The sequence below is a fragment of the Pleurodeles waltl genome, chromosome 3_1 (genome assembly GCF_031143425.1).
Source record: "Pleurodeles waltl isolate 20211129_DDA chromosome 3_1, aPleWal1.hap1.20221129, whole genome shotgun sequence".
In the NCBI taxonomy this organism is placed as follows: Eukaryota; Metazoa; Chordata; class Amphibia; order Caudata; family Salamandridae; genus Pleurodeles; species Pleurodeles waltl.
Genome location: NC_090440.1, coordinates 262,808,671 through 262,828,744, shown reverse-complemented (window position 1 = coordinate 262,828,744; position 20,074 = coordinate 262,808,671). Strand labels below are relative to the sequence as shown.

At 48.4% G+C, this 20,074-nt stretch overlaps 1 protein-coding gene across 4 annotated transcripts in view; it reads left to right on the top strand.

Moving 5' to 3' along the window:
- ZNF592 (zinc finger protein 592) overlaps positions 1-20,074 on the top strand; it is a 341,162-nt gene that overhangs the window by 51,189 nt on the left and 269,899 nt on the right. For all 4 annotated transcript variants that reach the window (XM_069222355.1, XM_069222353.1, XM_069222352.1 and 1 more), the window contains one exon: positions 14,902-14,987. The gene's annotated coding sequence lies outside the window, so the exon portion shown is untranslated. The remainder of the gene's footprint in view (positions 1-14,901; positions 14,988-20,074) is intronic.

The window sequence follows — 20,074 nt, the reverse complement described above, 5'->3', positions numbered from 1 at the left end:
TAAAATGGCTTCACTGTTCACTTACTATGTCTGAGAATCGACAAAGACATAGGGGAATATCTGCTCATGCAGGTATGCCCCCACATGCAATATAATGCACCCTGCCTTTAGGGCTGGAAGGCCTGCTAGAGGGGTGATTTACATGTAGTGCATGCATTTCAAAGGGGCAAGGGCCCATAGGGTGGGACCCATGTCATGTTTTCATTTTAGTCCTGCACCAAGACAGGCAGTTTGCGAAAACCTCACTGTGTGCACTTAGTGAGGCGGTCCCTGAGGGTGGCACAATTCATGCTGCAGCCCTTGGGGGCCTTCCTTTAGCACCCCATGCCCTAGGTATCAGGGGTACCATTATCTTGGGACTTATAGTGGTAGCTAAAGGTTTGCTAATTGGGGAAAAACAACTGTGCAGTTTTAGGTAAAGAGATCTGGCACTGTGGACATGTTTAGCAGAGACCCAGTGCAATTTCAGTCGAAATTGCATAAGAAACCAGGCCAAAAGTGTGGGGGCGGGGGTTGACCATGCCAAAAGAGGCACTTTTCTACAGTAGTACACTTCTATATGATGATGCAAAGGTGGGGAAGAGGAGTGTCTTGTAGCAAGGTTTATGTAATGAGTCATAGGGTGGGGCAGAGTAGCACCCTGTTGCGAAGTTCATACAGTATGTTGCGAAGGTGGGTCAGTGGATTACGCTGTGACAAAGTTTGGGGACACCTAGCCTATGGTGGTTGGAAACCACAGGCTCCTCTTCATTGTGCTTTGGTATCAGTTGTGATTGTGTACTACTTTGAAGTTTTGATAGGGGTGTGTGGCACTAGAGGCAGAGTACTTTTATTTGAGATTCCTTGTGTATCTCAGTTTTTATCTTTTTGTTTCTCCTGTATGTGCTCTGAGACCAGTCATCATGTTCTACAAATGAGAGGATTTAACAAGTTTGTGATAGTGGAGGCAGAATGTATTGATTCATCTTGCATGTACTGGAGTGAGTTGTTGCATATGGATGGTGGGATCTGAATTAGCCTCAGGTATCGTGGATGTAGGGTGTAGTATGAGAGGGTTATCTTACCCTTATGACATTGTTCCGTTGTGCTACGTGAATTGGTGGTGGGGGTGGGAGTGTTGACTGGACTATTCAATTGTTTTGCTGCACCCGTAATTTTCAGCATGTGCTTGACTCAATAATCAACTGAAATATCTGAGAACAATTTGTGAAAGAAGAGCTTGTGAAAAACAGCCTTTTCTAAGCATGGAACGAACAGCCAATGTTTTTAAGCTGTGTAATATACTTTTCAATGAGTGCCATATTTGTCGATTATGTTATTTCATGGGCTTGCAAGTTTTCAGGGCGTGCTGTTTTTGTGGTTGTTATTAGGGAAGGTTGAGCGCAATAGCGAGAACGTGGCAGAAACTTTTCAGGGTTAGGATGATACTTGTTTCATTGGAAATTGCTTCCTCAGCCTGATTCCCCTTTAAATTGAAGAAGACAATCGAGCCAAGATTAATGCCTTTGAAATTAACGCTACTTAAAAGTAGGACCACCCCATACTCTCATGTGCAACTTTATAGAAGTGACCTGAAAAAGTTCTTAACATCCTAGGAGACTAAGCATGTGTGTCTGATTTCAGGCACCTCTGGCAGCGGTCTAAGGTACTGCATCCTGCATCAGGAAAGGGCTAACTGCAGCATTTTGTTATATTTGTATTTTATAACCAACTTAATTATTTTTTAAATGAGTATGTACACAACAGAGAAACAAAAGAAAGCATTTACATATCAGTGAGTACATGATAGTCCTGCTAAAGAAATCAAGGTAATATCCTCTGCCGACGACAACCCCTGCCAACAGAACACGATAACCTTAGTTAACACAGGCACCCCTGTAAGCCCTCCACTTAACCCAGATTTTCTTGTATTTGTGGAGACAGCCCTGTGTCGCGTAGTTCAGCTTTTCCAGTTGAGAGCACCAGTCCACTCCGGATTGCCACTTCGAGAGTGACGGTACCATCGGTCTCCAGATCTGTGCAGTGTCCCTCTTAGCCAACAGACAGGCGACCCCCATGAATATTTGACTAGCCATCAGCTCTTCCAGCTCTTCCAGAAGACCCAGCAGCACCACCCTCGCGTTAAATTCAGACGGACAACCAAAGAATGGCGAGATGGCCTCAAACCCCCCCCCCCTCCAAAAGGTTGTATCCTTGGACACTCCCATGCCATATACTACAGGTGCACCCCTGGTTGACCACATCTCATACAAGCAGATGGGGGTCCCTTGGTGAATATGTCGGAGTCTCCTTTGGGACAGGTATGACATATGAAAGTAGTTTATCTGGATCATTCTTAACCTGGCAGAAATGGACAATTCCCTTGGTGCTAGGTAGGCCTCCCTGCAGTCATCCTTGTCTAGCTCTCCCACCCAGGCCGCCCACCTATCCCGCAACCTGGCGAGGCCATCTGGTGCGTTAGTAAGCAAGGATCAATAGATCTGGGTAATGGCCTCCCTCTCCAAGCACCCCAAGAGCAGTTTCGCCTCACGCGGGCTGTTATCCGGGAGAGAGAGTCCGGATGGCACGTGGGCCCACAAGGCGTGACGCATCTGAAGGAAGCAAAAAAACTGGGAGCCAGCCAGGGTATAGTGCTCCTTCAGCTGTTGAAAGGACATCAGAGTATCACCAGTGCAGACGTCCCCCAGGTATGTGATTCCAATGGCGTCCCATTGTCGGAAACCCTCCAATCAGGACACCTGCTGCAACCATGTTACCTGCCACAGAGGCATCAGCTTGGTGAGGCATCTGTCTGAACCAGTCAGCCTCGACACTACCCGCCAACATTGCGCAGTCACCTGCGTGCAGTCAGGGGGCCCCCTGCGGGGAGCGGATTGCCATACAACACTCCCAACAGACCCTCAAAGCCATGGAAAACCAGCTCCAAGCGTTAGGTCTGATCGTCCCATTCCCCCCTGTAAACCAGTCATTGATTGGGATCAGCTGAGCTGCCAAGTAATAGACATGTAGGGTGATTTACGTGCAGAGCAAAAGGCCACCCTGTGGCGGCCTCCAATCCATATGAAGGAGGTGAGTTTGGAAATGAGGGATCAGAACCAGACACAGGGCACCAAGTAGTGAAAGTTTGTGAGGGTGTACAAATAGCGGAGGAGGCAGATCTTTTTAAAAACGCTGTTTCGGCCCAAAAGGTTAAGGGGCAATTGAGCCCAGCAGGCCATATCATCCCCCAGTGCGTGGGATAGGGCCTGAGAATTCAACTGCAGCCAGAGTGGGGTGAGGGGAATCCCCAAGTATTTGAAGGCATTATGCCTTACCAGGATGTCCGGGCACATGCTTGCTCCCTGCGGCACCCCGCACCTCCACCAACAGTGATTTCCTGGGGTTTAAACATAGCCCTAGGCTTCACCATACAGTTTCAGGAGCTCAAGGCAACGAGGACCGGAGCGCTAGTGTTGCCCCAGGAACACCAAGACATCATCCGTATACAAGGACACCCTATCCTCTTGGCTAGTCCCCCACCTACAACCGTCGATCAGTGGGTTCCCACAGATGAGGCAGGCCAGTAGCTCTGTAGCCAGGGCAAACAGCAATGGGGAAAGGGTGCATCCCAGGTGTGTCCCCCGTCTGTTTGGTAAGGAGTCTGAGAGGAAGCCATTCATCTGCGCCGAGGGGCTAAGATACAGTAGATGGACAGTATAAGTAGGGCTAAGCCTGAAGAGGATGCCTTTAGCACATTACGATATATTGTGCCAATACTATTGTGCCTCTTCTCAGTCCTGGGGAATAATCGATCTTGTCAAAGAGGTTTTCATGTCTTATGAACTTTTTTCTATTTATGTGACTCCTCCCTTCAGACATTTGCTGTGTATTTATGAAGTGTCTGTGTTTCCATTTTCATAATGAAGATTTGCGTTCCGTTTTTGTGTACCTTTTTTTTATTGTTTACTCGTCTTTGTAAAATGGAAAGTCATTGAACAGTGAGTGAGTGCGACTTTGCATTTGCTCTCACTTAGTATAATAATGTTGTTTGTTAACGTGTGTATATATACTATAAAAACTGAAAATAATTAAATAAAGTATTTGTAAATGTGATAGTGTTAAGTTAATTGATCTTTTTAAGGCCAGTGGTACACACTATTTACCATGAAGGGGGCATTTCTGTCCCAACAGTATCCTTCACAGAAATCAGAATAGGCACAATTTTCATCTTCTGTTTTTTCATACAGATGTTACTTAAAGCAGTATAATTTTATTGTATGGTTTGAAGGAACAGTAGCATCTTTGTTGAAATTTGAGATGTTATTCTCCCAGTTCTTTCATATTTGAAATTATTTCTACTCCACAACTGTGTAAAGCGCATAATCTAGATGTTAATAGGTGGGTGGAATTCACAGTGAATGCTGGTAGGCTACTGTTACTAGGAGTGTTTTTAGGGTCAAGTCGGTGAGAGCATGCACTCCTGCATGTGTTGCTTGCGAGCCTCTCTTAAATAAAAAGGCTTGGAACCCGTCATTTACCATTTGTTGGCTTGCATAGCACTCTTCTTTACAGCCTTGTAGATTGTCAATGCAGGCCGTGCATGTTTTCTGTTCCTGTTTGTGGAGTAGGGACCTAACACTGATTGATTCAGCCTAAAGGCAGTAAGGTACTTTTTTACTTCTAGGGTCCTGCAAAAAGAAGGCGTGTGACTAGCAAAGACATGCCCAGCTGGGCAAACAATATTGCAAAGTTTTATTTTCTATTTTATTTAGCTATTTTCTTTTATTTTGCCAAATCGTCTTTGCTCACTTTGTACTGATGCTTTGTTTTGTTTATTGTTCATGGGAGTTGTTTAAAAAAAAATGAGGATTATCTTTTTATAAATATTGCTAAATTACATTGTTTCTTTATTATGTATAATATCTGCAAATTATGCTTTAACACATAATCGTTGCATTACACTCCACTCTGATCCCGTCTGCACCACTCTAGTCCTGCCAGTTCACCACACACCAATCCACCTCAATCAATCCAATTGACCCCAGACCAGTCCAAATCACCCACTCCGGTCCACCCCACTCCAAAATAAACCACTCACCCAATCCATTCCAACCTAACACACTCCAGTCCTTCCAACCTGTCCCACTCCAGTCTGCCCCACTCCAATCCAAAACAATCTGCCCCACTTCAGTCCAAAACAATCTGCCCCACTCTAATCTCAAACAGTCTGCCCACGCCAATCCAAAACAATCTGCTCCACCCCAGTCTGTAACAGTCTGCTCCTTGTCAGTAAAATCAGTTTGCCCCACTCAAATCAAAAACATTTTGCCCCACTTCAGTCTGCCCCACGACAGCCCGAAATAATCTGCCCCACTCCAGTCTAAAACAATCTGTCCCACTTGTATCTGCCCCACTCCAAGCTAAACAAATCAGCCCCACTCCAGTCTAAAACAATCTGCCCCAGTCCAATCGACTCCACTCCATTCGAAAAACATTCTGCCCTACTCAAATCCAAAACAGTCCACCCCACTCTAATCCAAAAGAACTCAATATGCTCCACTCAAATCCAGAGCAATCTCCCCCACTCCAGTCTGTGCTGCTCCAATCTGCCCCACTACATACACCCACTCCAATCTAAAACAATCTTCCCCACACCAATCTGCCCCACTAAAATCCACCCCACTAGAATCCAAAACAATTTTCCCCACCACAATCCGCCCACTCTAAATCACCCCAGTTCAATTCACCTCACCCCAATCCAGTCAACACCACTTTAATACAATCCAGACCACTTCAATCCAAAACAATCTGCCCCACTCCAGTCTGCCCCCATTCCAATCTGATTACTCCCATCCAAAACAATCCACCACTCTCCAGTCTGTCCCACGCCAAATTGCCCCCACTCCAGTTCAAAACAGTTTGCCCTATTTCAATCAAAAACAATTGTTTCCACTCCAACTCAAATCCAAAACATCCTGCAGACTACCCCATCCAAAACAATCCTCCCCACTCCAGTTCTCCTCACACCAATCCTCCTCACACCAATCCTCTGCACTCCAATCTGCCCCACTCCCATCTTGCACACTCCAAAACAATCTTCCTCACTCGACTCAGCCCCACTCCAATCCAAAAGAACTCCAATATGCTTCACTCCAATCCAGAGAAATCTGCCCCACTCCAGTGTGCGCTGCTCCAATTTGCCCTACTACATGCACCCACTCCAATCTTAAACAGTCTTCCCCACACCAATCTGCCACACTCCAACCTAAAACAATGTTCTCCATCACAGTCCTTCCGCTCCAATTCATCCCAATTCAATCCACCCCACTCTAATGCAATCCACCCCACTTCAATCCAGAACAATCTACCCCACTCCAGTCTGTACCATGCCAATCTACCCCTCTCGAGTCAACCCCACTCAAGTCCGCCCCACTCCAATCCAAAAGAACTCCAGTATGATCCACTCAAATCCAGAGCAATCTGCTCCACAGTCTGCTCTGCTTCAATGTGCCCCACTACAATCCACCCAATCATTCTTCTGGCCTACTCCATACCAAAACAATCTGCCCCATTGCAATCCAAAACAATGTGCCCAGTTTCAATCTGCCCTACTTCATCCACAACAGTCTGCCCCCACTCCAGTCCAAAACAATCTCCCCCACACCAGTACAATACAATCTGTCCTCACTCCAGTCCAAAACAATCTGCCCCCCCTCCAATCCAGAACTATCTGCCCCCCTCCAATCCAGAACCATCTGCCCCCCTCCAATCCAGAACCATCTGCCCCCCTCCAATCCAGAACCATCTGCCCCCCTCCAATCCAGAACCATCTGCCCCCCTCCAATCCAGAACCATCTGCCCCACTCCAATCCAGAACCATCTGCCCCACTCTAATCCAGAACAATCTGTCCCACTCTACTGTACTCCAATTTAAAACAGTCTGCCTCACTCCAAACTGTCCCCCTACAATCCAAAACAATCTGCCACACTCCTATCTGCTCCACTCCCCTCTTGCCCACTTCAAACCAAAACAAAATGACCCATTCCAGTCCAAACAAACTTAAATAGTCTCCACTCGGACCCACTTGAATCCAGAACAATCTGCCCTATTCCAATTTGCCTTGCTACAATTCATCCTGCTCTAATCAGCCCACTGCAATCCAAAACAATCTGCCCCACTCCAAAAGAACTCCAAGATTCTCCACTCAAATCCAGAGCAATCTGGCCCACTTCAGTCTGCTACGCTCCAATCTGCCCCACTACAATCCACTACACTTCAATCCAGAACAGTCTGCTCCACCACAACCCCCACTCCAATCACCCCAATTCAATCCACCTTACCCTAAACCAATCAACCCCACTTTAATGCAGTCCACTACACTCCAATCCAGAACAGTCTGCCCCCACTCCTATCCGTCCCAATCTAATCCAAAACAATCTGCCCCACTCTAATCAAGAACAATCTACCCCTCTCCAGTCTGCCCACTCCAGTCCAAAACAGTTTGCCCCATTCCAATTAAAAACAATCTGTTCCACTCCATTTCCAAGCAATCTTCCCCGCCCCACCTCACCCCACCCCACTCCAACCCAATCCACTCACCCTACTTCTGTCCATCCCACTCCAATCCAAATAACCTTATTCCACCCCACTCCAGTCCTTTCCAGTCTCTTCTGGCTGCTGCTGCCTCTGCCTTTGCTGGAACGAACTCCTGACCCTCAGTTCGAGGCTCCTCCCTGCACCTCATCCCTGGTGGTCTAGTGGTTATCTTTCTCTCTCTCGCTTTTTCTGCCTTTTTCTCCATCTTCTCTTGTTTTTCCTCTGTTCCTTTTTCCTTTCTCCCCTCTGCCTCCTCCCCTCTCCCCAAAGCTCCTTTCCCGCCCTCCCGCCTCCAAGTTGACCCCTCCCCCTTCTTAATGGCGGCTGCAGTATGGCCAAGCCGGAGATAAGTCCATCCGCACCCCAGCGACAGGAACTCTGGATCTCCGTTAAACCACCCCCTGGACTGCCTCTGTTACAACTCCAAGTCCCTCCTCCGCCTCAACACCGGACGTCTCAGAAACTGCTGCAGCATCTCCCCTAAGGACACCCACAGACCTTTAACAAGCCAAAGGTACTCTCTGCACACAAAGATACCAACAACCTCCACAACCCCATCAACTGCTTGCTCCTGAATATCTACTCCCTCCACAAACAAGCCACCGAACTCTGGGACTTGATCAGTACTGCCCGACCAGACATCGCCTTCCTTACCGAGACCTTGACCAACCCCAACTCAGGTCCAGATATCGCCATCGCCATTCCCGATGGCTACGGCATCCTAAAGAGGGACTGTCCATCCCGCCCGGGTGGAGGACTCGCCATCGTACACAAGTCCTCACTACATGTCAGGGCCGTCCTCGAAGAACACTACACCACCATGTAACACCTTCACTTCTTGGTCCATGCCAACGACAACTCCTCCATCCACGACACCCTGGTGTACAGGCCACCCATCCTCCGCCCAACCTTCATAGACATCACTAACCCCCAGGCCCTGTCTTCAGTTGACTACCTCCTCCTCGGTTACCTGAATTTCCACCTTACACTTCACAATCACTGCAGACATCCAGCAGCTGCACCTGCACCTTCGGAATCCATCCCCCCACCCCCACAGGAAATGGAATGAAATCACTAACGAGCAACTCATCTCCGTGCTCGGCAAATCACTTACTCCTTCCTCCTTCTGACAATGCCAACGCAGCAGCCCACAATCTAAACGCATGGATCACCGAATGCGCCAACACTCTAGCCCCTCTCGGGCTGACATCGGCCAAATGCGTACCTAAGAAAGCCAGCTGGTTCACCACCCAACTCCACAAATCGAGGCGTACCCTCAGACGTTTAGAGAAAAAATGTAGGAACAGACATACCAGCGAAGACCTTGCCTCATTCAGAGCTGCAACCGCCATCCACTGATGAAAAATCAAGAACCCAAGGAAGGACGCACTCCGGGAGCACATCAACTCCTCCGCACACAACTCAAGGAACTCTTCTCAGTCATAGAGTTCACAGATTCCCCCCCCCCCCCCCCAAAGCCAGCAGCATCCCCCGTCACAGGACCTCTGCGACAAACTCACCTCCATTTTCCACCGCAAGATCCAGGACATCTACGACCATTTCCTCCTGGAAAATCCTGGCACCGGAACGTGTGGCCAACCCACCCACCCAGACCATCCACAGCTGGTCCACGCTCACCACAGAGGAAACAGTCAACATCATGAACAGCACCCACTCCGGAGCCCCCCTCGGACCCATGCCTACACCACATATACATTAGAGCCAGCGCATTCATCGCCCCGAGCTCCGTAACAATCAACTGCTCCATCAGCACGGGCACCGTCCTCGAGGACTGGAAACATGCCGAAATACACCCTCTCGTAAAGAAACCTTCAGCCGACCCATTAGAACTAATGAATTTACGGCCCATCTCGCTGCTACCCTACCCTGCCAAAGTACTGCAGAAAGCAATCATCGTACAACTACGGAATTTCATCAAGGGCAACAACTGGACAGTATTGCGCTGCAACCACAGCACGGCAACAGCCCTTTTGGCCACCACAGACGACATCCAATCACTCCTAGACCGTGGCCACAACGCAGCACTCCTACTCCTCGACCTCTCAGCAGCATTCAACTTTGTCTCCCACAGCACTCTATGCACCAGACTCCACGGCATAGGACTCTGCGGAGGAGCCCTGAATTGGATCCACCCCTTACTCCTCTGGGAGGACCTGGAGGGTCAGACTTGCCCTAAACTTCCAGACTCACAGGAGTTAATTGCGGAGTCCCCCAAGGATCATCACTGAGTCCCACACTGTTCAACGTATACATGGCCCCTCTTGCTGGCGTCAGAAGCCATGTTATGAACATTGTGTCATACGCAGATGACGCACAACTCCTCATTTCCCTCACTGAAGCCCCGGACACGGCCAAAAGGATCTTCCATTCAGGAATGGCAGCCGTCGCCACCTGGATGAGAGAAAGCTGCCCCAAGCTCAACTCCGACAGGACTGAGCTCCTCATCTTTGGAAACGCCACCTCAGCTTGGGACGACTCCTGGTGGCCCACATCCCTCAGCACCCACCCCTGCAGTGACTGAGCACGTCCGTAACTTAGGAATCATCTTCAACTCCTCCCTATCCATGACTCGCCAGGTAAACTCTGTTGCCTCCTCTTGCTGGCATACACTCTGAAGATTTCGGAGGATCTTCAGATGGACCCCAGCAGACTGTTGCAGGACCCATGCCTTTGTCACTAGCAAGTTCGACTACGGCAATGCGCTCTACGCGGCACCTCAACTAGGAACATCAAAAAACATCAACTCATCCAGAACACCACCACCAGACTCATACTGGACCTCCCTAACCGAGAACACATGAACACATCTCCCAACACCTGAGGACTCTCCACTGGCTACCAGTTGAGAAGCGAATCACCTTCAAGCTTCTCACTCACACATACAAGGCCATACATACCGCAGGACCAGACTACCTGGTCCACCGTGTCTCTTTCCACCCCCCACGTCAGATCCCTCTGCTCCGCCAAGATGGCCCTGGCCACTGTCCCTCGCATCCGCAAAACTATCACCAGAGGAAGATTGTAAGGAAATGCCTCCTTGGCATGGTTACCCCCTGACTTTTTGCCTTTTGCTGATGCCAAGTTATGATTGAAAGTGTGCTGGGACCCTGCTAACCAGGCCCCAGCACCAGTGTTCTTTCTCTAAACTGTACCTTTGCTTCCACAATTGGCACAGCCCTGGCACTCGGATAAGTCCCTTGTAACTGGTACCAAGGGCTTCGATGCCAGGGAAGGTCTCTAAGGGCTGCAGCATGTCTTATGCCACCCTGGGGACCCCTCACTCAGCACGTGCACACTACCTCAGAACTTGGTGGGAGAAAATGACTAAGTCGACATGGCACTCCCCTCCGAGTACCATGCCAACCTCACACTGCCTCTGGCATAGGTAAGTCACCCCTCTAGCAGGCCTTACAGCTCGAAGGCAGGGTGCAGTATACCACAGGTGAGGGCATATGTGCATGAGCACTATGCCCCTACAGTGTCTAAGCACAGCCTTAGATATTGTAAGTGCAGGGTAGCCATAAGAGTATATGGTCTGGGAGTTTGTCAAACATGAACTCCACAGTTCCATAATGGCTACACTGAAATCTGGGAAGTTTGGTATCAAACTTCGCAGCACAATAAATGCACACTGTGGAATCTATTGTAACATGCACCCAGAGGGCATCTTAGAGATGTCCCCTGAATACCAGTCGGACTTCTAGTATGGAGCTGACCAGTTTCTGCCAGCCTGCCACAACCAGACGTGTTGCTGGCCACATGGGGAAAAGTGCCTTTGTCACTCTGTGGCCAGGAAAAAAGCCTGTTCTGCATGAACTGTAACACCTGGCGTTGAACCTCAAAGGCTCACTCCCTTTGTTACAGTGCCCCAGGGCATCCCAGCTAGTGGAGATACCCGCCCCTCCGGCTACTGCCCCCACTTTTGGTGGCAAGGCTGGAGGAGATAATGAGGAAAACAAGGAGGAGTCACCCACCAGTCAGGACAGCCCCTAAGGTGCCCTGAGCTGTGGTGACCCCTGCCTTTAGAAATCCTCCATCTTAGTTTTGGAGGATGGTTTCCCCCAATAGGATTAGGGATGTGCCCCCTCCCCTCAGGGAGGAGGCACAAAGAGGGTGTATCCACCCTCCAGGACAGAAGCCATTGGCTACTGCCTTTCCAGACCTAAACACACCCCTAAATTTAGTATTTAGGGGCACCCCAGAACCAGGAAATCAGATTCCTGCAACCTGAACTAAGAAGGAGGACTGCTGACCTACAAGCCTGCAGAGACGATGGAACACGACAACTGCTTTGGCCCCAGCCCTATCGGCCTGTCTCCTGACTCGAAAACCTGCTACCAGCGATGCATCTGACAGGGACCAGCGACCTCTGAAGCCTCAGAGGACTGCCCTGAATCCCAGGACAAAGAAACTCCCGTGAGCAGCGGCTCTGCTCAACAACCAGCAAACAACTTGCAACTTTTCTACAACTTCAAAGACCTCACTCTTCCCGCCGGAAGCGTGAGACTTCACACTCTGCAGCCGATGCCCCCGGCTCGAGATCCAGAGAACCAACACCACAGGGAGGACTCCCCGTCAACTGCGACCCCGTGAGTAGCCTGAGAGACCCCCCTTGGACCCCCACTGTGACACCTACAGACCGAATACAGAGGCTCCCCCCGACCGCGACTGCCTGTAACAAGGGACCCGACGCCTGGACCAAGCACTGCACCCGCAGCCCCCAGGAACAGAAGGAACCAATCTTCAGTGCAGAAGTGACCCCCAGGCGAACCTCTGCCTAGCCCAGTCGGTGGCTGGCCCGAGAAGCCCCCATGTGCCGCTAGAGTGACCCCCCGGGTCCCTCCATTGTTTCCTATACAAAACCTGACGCCTGCTGTGCACACTACACCCGGCCGCCCCTGTACCGCTGAGGGTGTGTTTTGTGTGCCGACTTGTGTCGTCCCTGCCTCCATCCCCCCAGTGCTCTACAAAACCCCCATGGTCTGCCCTCCGAGGACGCGGGTACTTAACCCGCTGGCAGACTAGAACCGAAGCACCCCTGTTCTCGGGCACCTCTTTGACCTCTGCACCTGACCGGCCCTGAGCTGCTGGTGTGGTAACTTTGGGGTTGCCCTGAACCCCCAACAGTGGGCTGCCTATGCCCAGGAACTGAGACTTGTAAGTGTCTTACTTACCTTACAATCTAGCCAATACTGACCTCCCCCAGGAACTGTTGATTTTTGCACAGTGTCTACTTTTAAAATAGCTTATTGCCCTTTTAACAAAAACTGTATATGTTATTGCTCTAATTCAAAGTTCCTAACTTACCTGTGTGGAGTACCTTGCATTTTATGTATTTACTTCAAATCTTGAGCTTGTGGTTCTAAAAATAAATTAGGAAAATATATTTTTCCATATAAAAAATATTGGCCTGGAGCTGTCTTTGAGTGTGTGTTCCTCATTGATTGCCTGTGTGTGTACAAAAAAATGCTTAACACTATCCTCTAATAAGCCTACTGCTCGACCACACTACCACACAATAGAGCATTAGAATTATCTAATTTTGCCAGTATCTTACCTCTAAGGGGAACCCTTGGACTCTGTGCACACGATCTCTTACTTTGAGATAGTATATAGAGCCAACTTCCTACAACGATCTTTCACCTACATTGCAGCAAAGAGCTGGAACAACCTCCCTCAACACCTCAGACAAAGCCTGTCTCTCACCATCTTCAGGAAGAACCTCATGACTTGGCTCTTGGAGTGAGGCTCCCGCCTCCCCCAGCGCCTTGAGACCCTCGCTAGAGTAGCCGCGCTTTACGGATATTGAGTGATTAATTGACCCCACTCAATCCAGTCCACCAACTCTAAACCATTTTAATCCACCCACTCCAATCCAACCTACCACACACAATCCATTTCACCTCACTCCAATCCAATCCAGAGCACTCGCACCCCATTCTTATCCACACCATTCCAGCCCACCCCACTCCAAACCATCTTAATCAACCCACTCCAATCCAACCCACTGCACACAATCCATTTCACCCCACTCCAATCCAGTCCAGTGCACCACACCCCATTCTAATCCACACCATTCCAGTCCACCCCAATCAAGCCAATCAACCTCACTCCAGTTCAGTCTACCCCACTGCAATCAAACCCAATCCACTCCACACAAATCCAAAACACCCCACGCCAATCCAGTCCACCCCACGAAAGTTCACTCCAGTCCACCCCACTCAGTCCAATTCAACCCACCCCAATCCACACCTCCTCAGTGCAATCCACCCCAGTCCAATCTACCCCACCCCAGTCAATCTACACCACCCTAGTCCAATCCACCTTACCCAATCCTATCCACCCCAATCAAACTCTCCCCACACAAGTTCGACCAAATCTAATCCACCTTACTCCAGTTCACCCAACTCCAATCTAGTCCACTTCAGTCCACTCCAACCCACTCTACTCCAATCCGCCCCACTGTACCCGAATCCACCCCCCTAGTTAAGTCCACCCCACTCCATTCAGCCAACCCCTCTCCAATCCAGTCCACTCTACTCTAAACCACCCCACTCTAGTCCAATACACCCCACTCCAATGCAGTGAACCCCATCTCACTCCAGCCAAACCATCCCACTCCAACCATCCAAAATCCATCCCACCCCACCCCAATCTAATCCACAGCACCCCAGTCCTGTTAACTCCAGTTCCATCCGCCCACCCCAATCAATCTAATCTACCCTGTTCCAATCAACCCCACTCCAGTTCACCCCAATCCAGTCTACCTCACCCCATTTCAGTCCAGCCCACTCCAGTTCACCCCATCCAATCCACCCCACTCTAGTCAATCCACCAGTCTTTACTCCAATCTATCCACTCTACTTTACTCCAATCCACCAAACAACCTCAAACCACACAATATACCTCTCCACAACACCGTAGTCTGCAGCACTCTGCCACTAAACTCTGCTCCTCTCTACTTAACTCTATGACACTGTACTTCCTCTACTCCACTCTGACACTCCACTCCAACAAATCAACCCTACAACACTACGTCCCGGTTCCACTCAGTGACACTCACACCACTAACTTTTAGTCATGCTGAATAACGGCCATACTGGTGTACAACATGGCAAAAACCCATTGCCAAGCCAATTGCTCTTGTATAGTGGGGACCTATTGGCTTTGCCAGTGCTTGTTCTAAAAGGTATTGTGGGGAAATATATGTGAACCTGAATTTAGGGTTAAATTGTACAGGGCATTGAACTGCTTAATTACATCTTTATGTTTGTCTTATCTGTAAGCTTTTTTCTTTATAACAGGAAGATCTTAGTAGAAACCTATCATGCAATGGGGTGCTACATCTGGCTGTCAATTCCATGAGAATTTCTTGGAACTTCATTTCAAGGTAACTTTAACCACAGCAACTTTTCAATTCTCCGCCTTTGTATACATTTTTCTTTATATTATGGCTAACAGACCTTTATGTAGCTTAGCACTTACAGGCAACGTTACCTTTGTTCTTGTAACGTCTTCGCGGATTGAGTTCAGAACATCTTTACTACTGTTGTAATTGATGTATGCAATATTCTGCATGTTTTCATCCTCAACTGTTGATGTAATGCAGCTTATGGGAAAATGGAAACTTCTCGGGTGCTCCTATAATTTCTGACTACATGGGAATGGAGGAGAGCTGGTAAACTATGAGGACAATTATACATCTAAGATGGTTTCCATCCCTCTAGACGTTGAGGAATTTATGGCTGCTGAAAAGCATACTTCACTCCCAGAATTCAGAACTGGGATCTAGACCGTGCCAGCTTCCCTTCAAACCACAGTCTTGGTGGTGCTCCTCATTTGTCAGGATGTTTTTCATAAAACTCTCACTCAGTCAACAGTTGTAGCGCATTAAAATGCAAAGCTGGATCCTAGTTGTTCTTCAGTAACCAGCCTCTTACAGTCCATCAAGTATTTCAACTTTATTCTTCCAGTAATTGCATCCAACAACTTATGTATCTGTTATACTTTTCATCCTTAGGGTGATCTTCCTCCAAACTTCTTGCATTCATGGCTCCTAGTTTTGCTAACTTTATTTTTGCTGGCCGTAGGACTTTGTGTACTTTACCAATGCTCATCAGTGCTAAAGTGTCTGTGCTCTCTCCCCTAAACATGGTAGAATTGCCTTATGCCCAATTGGCATATTTAATTTACTTATAAGCCCCTAGTAAGATAGTTTTACATGTACCCAGGTCCTGTAAGTAGAATGCTACTAGTAGACCTGCATCATTGATTGTGCCATCCACTTAACTAGCCCTTCTAAACATGCCTCAAGCCTGCCATTGCAGCCTGTGTGTGCAGTTTTAAACTGCCATTTTGACCTGGCAAGATAAACCTATTGCTAGGGCTAACATTTGTTTTTCAAACGTACGTCCCCCCTAAGATAGGCCTTGTACATCCCAGAGGAAATGCTGCATTGTATTTAAGGAGTAGGACATGTACTTTCAAGTTTTACATGCCCTGGTAGTGTAAAACTCTTAAATTTGTTTTTCATTACTGCAAGGCCCACTGCTCCCACAGGATAACATTAGGTTACCTTATTACATTTAATAAGTGAACAACTTTCAGTTGGGAGCAGGTAGACATATCAAGTTTGATGTCTACAATGTTTTAATTAAAATGGTAAAGTCAGATGTTTAGTCACAATCCTGAAAATGCCACTTTTAGGAAATTGTCATTTTCTTCTCCCAACCATTTGGTGTCTGCTGCTTTTATCCTGGGTCACATGACTAGGTGTAGTTAGCGGTTGGTTGGTCTTTGTGTATTGTTCCCAGACAGTGAGACAAAGAAGCTAAGTGTTGGAAGGATGGGCCACTCTGAGTTAATGGGAGGAGCGTTCATCCACCTCCCTTGCACATCCCAAAGGCTTTGCCTAGACATTCTCACAAAGGGTTTGACACTAGTCTGTTGTGATCCCGGACAATCAAGGGCCAGGGCAGGGAGGCAGGAAATTCCAAGCACCTGCGAGCGGTGGAAACCTCTATCCTGATTCAAAGTAGGCACCGGGTATTAATATTGGACCTCACACCCAAACTCTTCAGTACACATTTGGACCTGTGAAAGATTCAGAAGAAGAACTGCTGTGCTACTTTGCTGCAAGAAAGATTACCAGACTGTTGTACTGCTGTACTCCCCTCCTGTCTGATTGATGGACTGGACTTGAACCTGGAACCTAGGGCAACCAAAGTGATTCCAAGGACTAGTTGGCTGGCCTTCTTATTAGACGGCTCAGTGACAGAACAGACTTTCTCCATCCTCTATCCAGCACCTGGACTCTGGCAGCCAAGGAACCTACCTTCGCAAGTGGTGCCATCCTAGTCCTGACCTCTTGGAAGTGGGTCTGAAGGTGCTCTACCAGTCACAGCAGCACTGACATTGAAGCTGCAGCTCAACGCATCACCGAACAGAAATTTTGCATCAGATCCACTGGCAATTTTTGCCTCACCATACACTGAATTAGAACTGCTGCATGGTTCATCTCTGGCGCAGGACTTCACATCGCCACCCACAGCCTTCCAGGAACCGCCACTGCGGGACGCATCCTCGACGCAGGACTTCACATCGCAAGCCCCTCGTCGACAGAATCTGTGACGACAATGCAAGACCTTGCTCTCCAACTCCTGGGAATCACCACTGCATGACGCATCCTCAACACGGGCCTCCACTGCCAGGATTTAAGTTATTCCTGTTCACTGGGTCTAACTAGGCCCCTGTAGCCGGCCCATGCTCCATTGTGGTAGGCCTGTGTCTTTGTCCCGGTTTGGCGTGACCTGATATCCACAGTTAGCTCGTTGTGCATTTTGGAGCTATTTTCACTTGAATCTTTAAAAAACTGCATATCTTCAGCCCTACTGATTGGATTTTTATTGTTGTGGTCTAAAACTAATAATTACATTTTACTGCCTTTTTCTAAATTTGTGTGGAATTTTTCTTGTGTCACTTTAGTAGTTTTTGAAGTACTGCATAGATAATTTACATGTTGCTTCTAGGTTAAGCCATAATGCTTTTGCGTCAAGCTGCTAGAGGGTTAAGCACAGGCTAATTTGGGATTTGCTTGTGAGTTCACCCTGCCGAGGTTTGTGGTTGCTGCTTGAGTAAGGTTACACCCCTCTCAACCAGTAACTCAATTTCTTATAGAAACCCATACTGAATTTCTGAATTCAACTGGACTTGACAAAAGAGGTGCTTTAGCAGGGCACTTTTTTTTTTTTTTTTTTTTGTGCAAATGAAACAACTGGGTGAATTTTGTAAGGCTGAGTCAATTTCAGCCTCAGAATATCTTAGATATTTTTTCAAGTACAATTTTTGGTTCATACCCGTTACCATGAACTCGGGAGGCCTTGAACATAGGTGCTGTACACATGGCTTTCTTCAAGGTATCAAATGATTTCTGGAACATGCTTGTCCAGATCACCTTCTTTGGGCCTCTTCCAGGAAGTCCGCTCTGTTAAGTAGAAAACAATGTCGCACCCCATGGGATTCTCCTCGTGTTGAAGACACCAACATACCCACTTTGTCCATGCAGATTTATATCTCTTAGAGGTGCTGTCTGCCCAGGCTGCGGCCAACAATCTTTCAGCCTCCGAAGAAAGGCCTGGGACTCCATCTTTCCCTGAAATCCTTCAAGCCATGAGAGAAAGACGGCCTTGGAGAACCAATAGGGGACTCTGTCCCAGAGGATCCTTTAGATTATCCGGATCCTAGGTGAGAAGGATTGGAAAATCCCAAGAAAGTTCCAGAAGAACTGGACACCACACTTGAGACCTTCAAAGCGGAGTGATCAACACCACCTGCACTTTCTGACGGCGTACTTATGCAGCCAGACACGTTATCATGGCGAAAGGAGGAAAGGCGTAACCCTTTTCCCTTGACCAGTCCTGGAGAAACGCATCTGTCGCCACTGCCAACGGATCTGGTTTCCAGCTGACAAAACGGGACATTTTATGGTCCAGCCTGGATGCAAAGAAGTCTATTGAGAAAGACCCTATCTTGCATTGAGGTTCGCGAAAACCCCAGGATGTAAACGCCACAAACTCGTGTCTAGCCACTCCCTAGAACACTAGTCTGGTATCTAATCCGAGGGGGGATATTCAGCCGTGACTGAGATATTGTATGTGAGACAATACGCTCAGAGATCCTTGGCCAGGTCTGCCAGAGCCTTGAATCTGGGGTCCCCCAGGTGGTTGTTGTAGTGGACCGCCGACCAATTGTCCATTTTGAGCAAGACTGCACAGTTTGCTTTGTCCTTGGTCCAGCATTGAATAGCAAAAGAACCTGTGAAGAGCTCCAGGCAATTGATGTGAAGGGTTTGATCGTCTGAAGACCACCTTCCCCCAGTGACGAAATCCACGCAGTGAGCTCCCTAACCCGAGCCGCTGCCGTTGAATTCTAGAACTATGCCTGGATTCGAGCCGGAAATCACTCGGCCGTTCAAGGCCTTCATGTGGGAAGGCCACCATCTCCTCTCGTTCCTTGCGTCTTCTGTCACAATCACCTGATCCGAATAAGAGACGCCCTTGCACAAGTGAGAGGCCTTCCGCTGCTGCAGTGCCCTGTAATGGAGGGGACCCGGAAAAATCGTTTATATGGATGAGGATAAAATACCCACTATCCGAGCAACTTGGCGCAGGGATGTGGTAGGTCGAACGATGGTCTTCCTTAACTCCTGATGGATCTTCGTGATCTTGCGAGAAGGAAGGATGTGGGTTTTGTCCACCAAGTCTATGACAAAGCTCAGAAAGATGGTCTGCCTGGAGGGAACAAGAGCTGACTTTTTGGCATTTATCAAGAAACCTAAACCTTCCAAGAGAGAGATTGCGTACTGCAGTTGCTTCCACAACCTGACTGGTTCATCAGCAACAAATCGTCTAAATAATGATCAGACGCATTCCCCTCGCCCGGAGATGTTCTGTCACCAGCCTCAGAACCTCGGTAAAACACCAAGGGGCCGAAGAAAGCCCGAACGGCAGAGTTGTGAACTCGTAGAACTGTCCCTGCCATTGAAACCGATGAAAGCGACTATGCAGGGGAAGAATTGGCACTGCCAGATAAGTGTCCTGAAGATTTAGGCCTACTATTCAGTCGTTGGGAAGTAAGAGGTCGTGCAAGAGATGGATGCCCTACATCTTGAAGTGGCGGTACAAAAGCCAACTGTTAAACTCCCTCAGGTTGAATACGGGCCTCTGGCCCCCGTTCCGTGTGTCCACCAAAAAAATGTTGCTGAGGAACCCCAGAGGATGAAGGGAAGTTGGAATTACAGCCACTTTCCGGCACAACTCTCTGTCCACCAAATGCTGCTGAGAAAGGGTGAACACCAAGGGCCGTGGGTGGGAGATCTGAACTTGAGCACAAAAAATTCCAGTTGAAACCCTCTGATTGTCTGAAGAACCTAAGGGTTTGAAGTAAGGGACTCCCATTCCTGTGCGAAAAGAGCCAGTT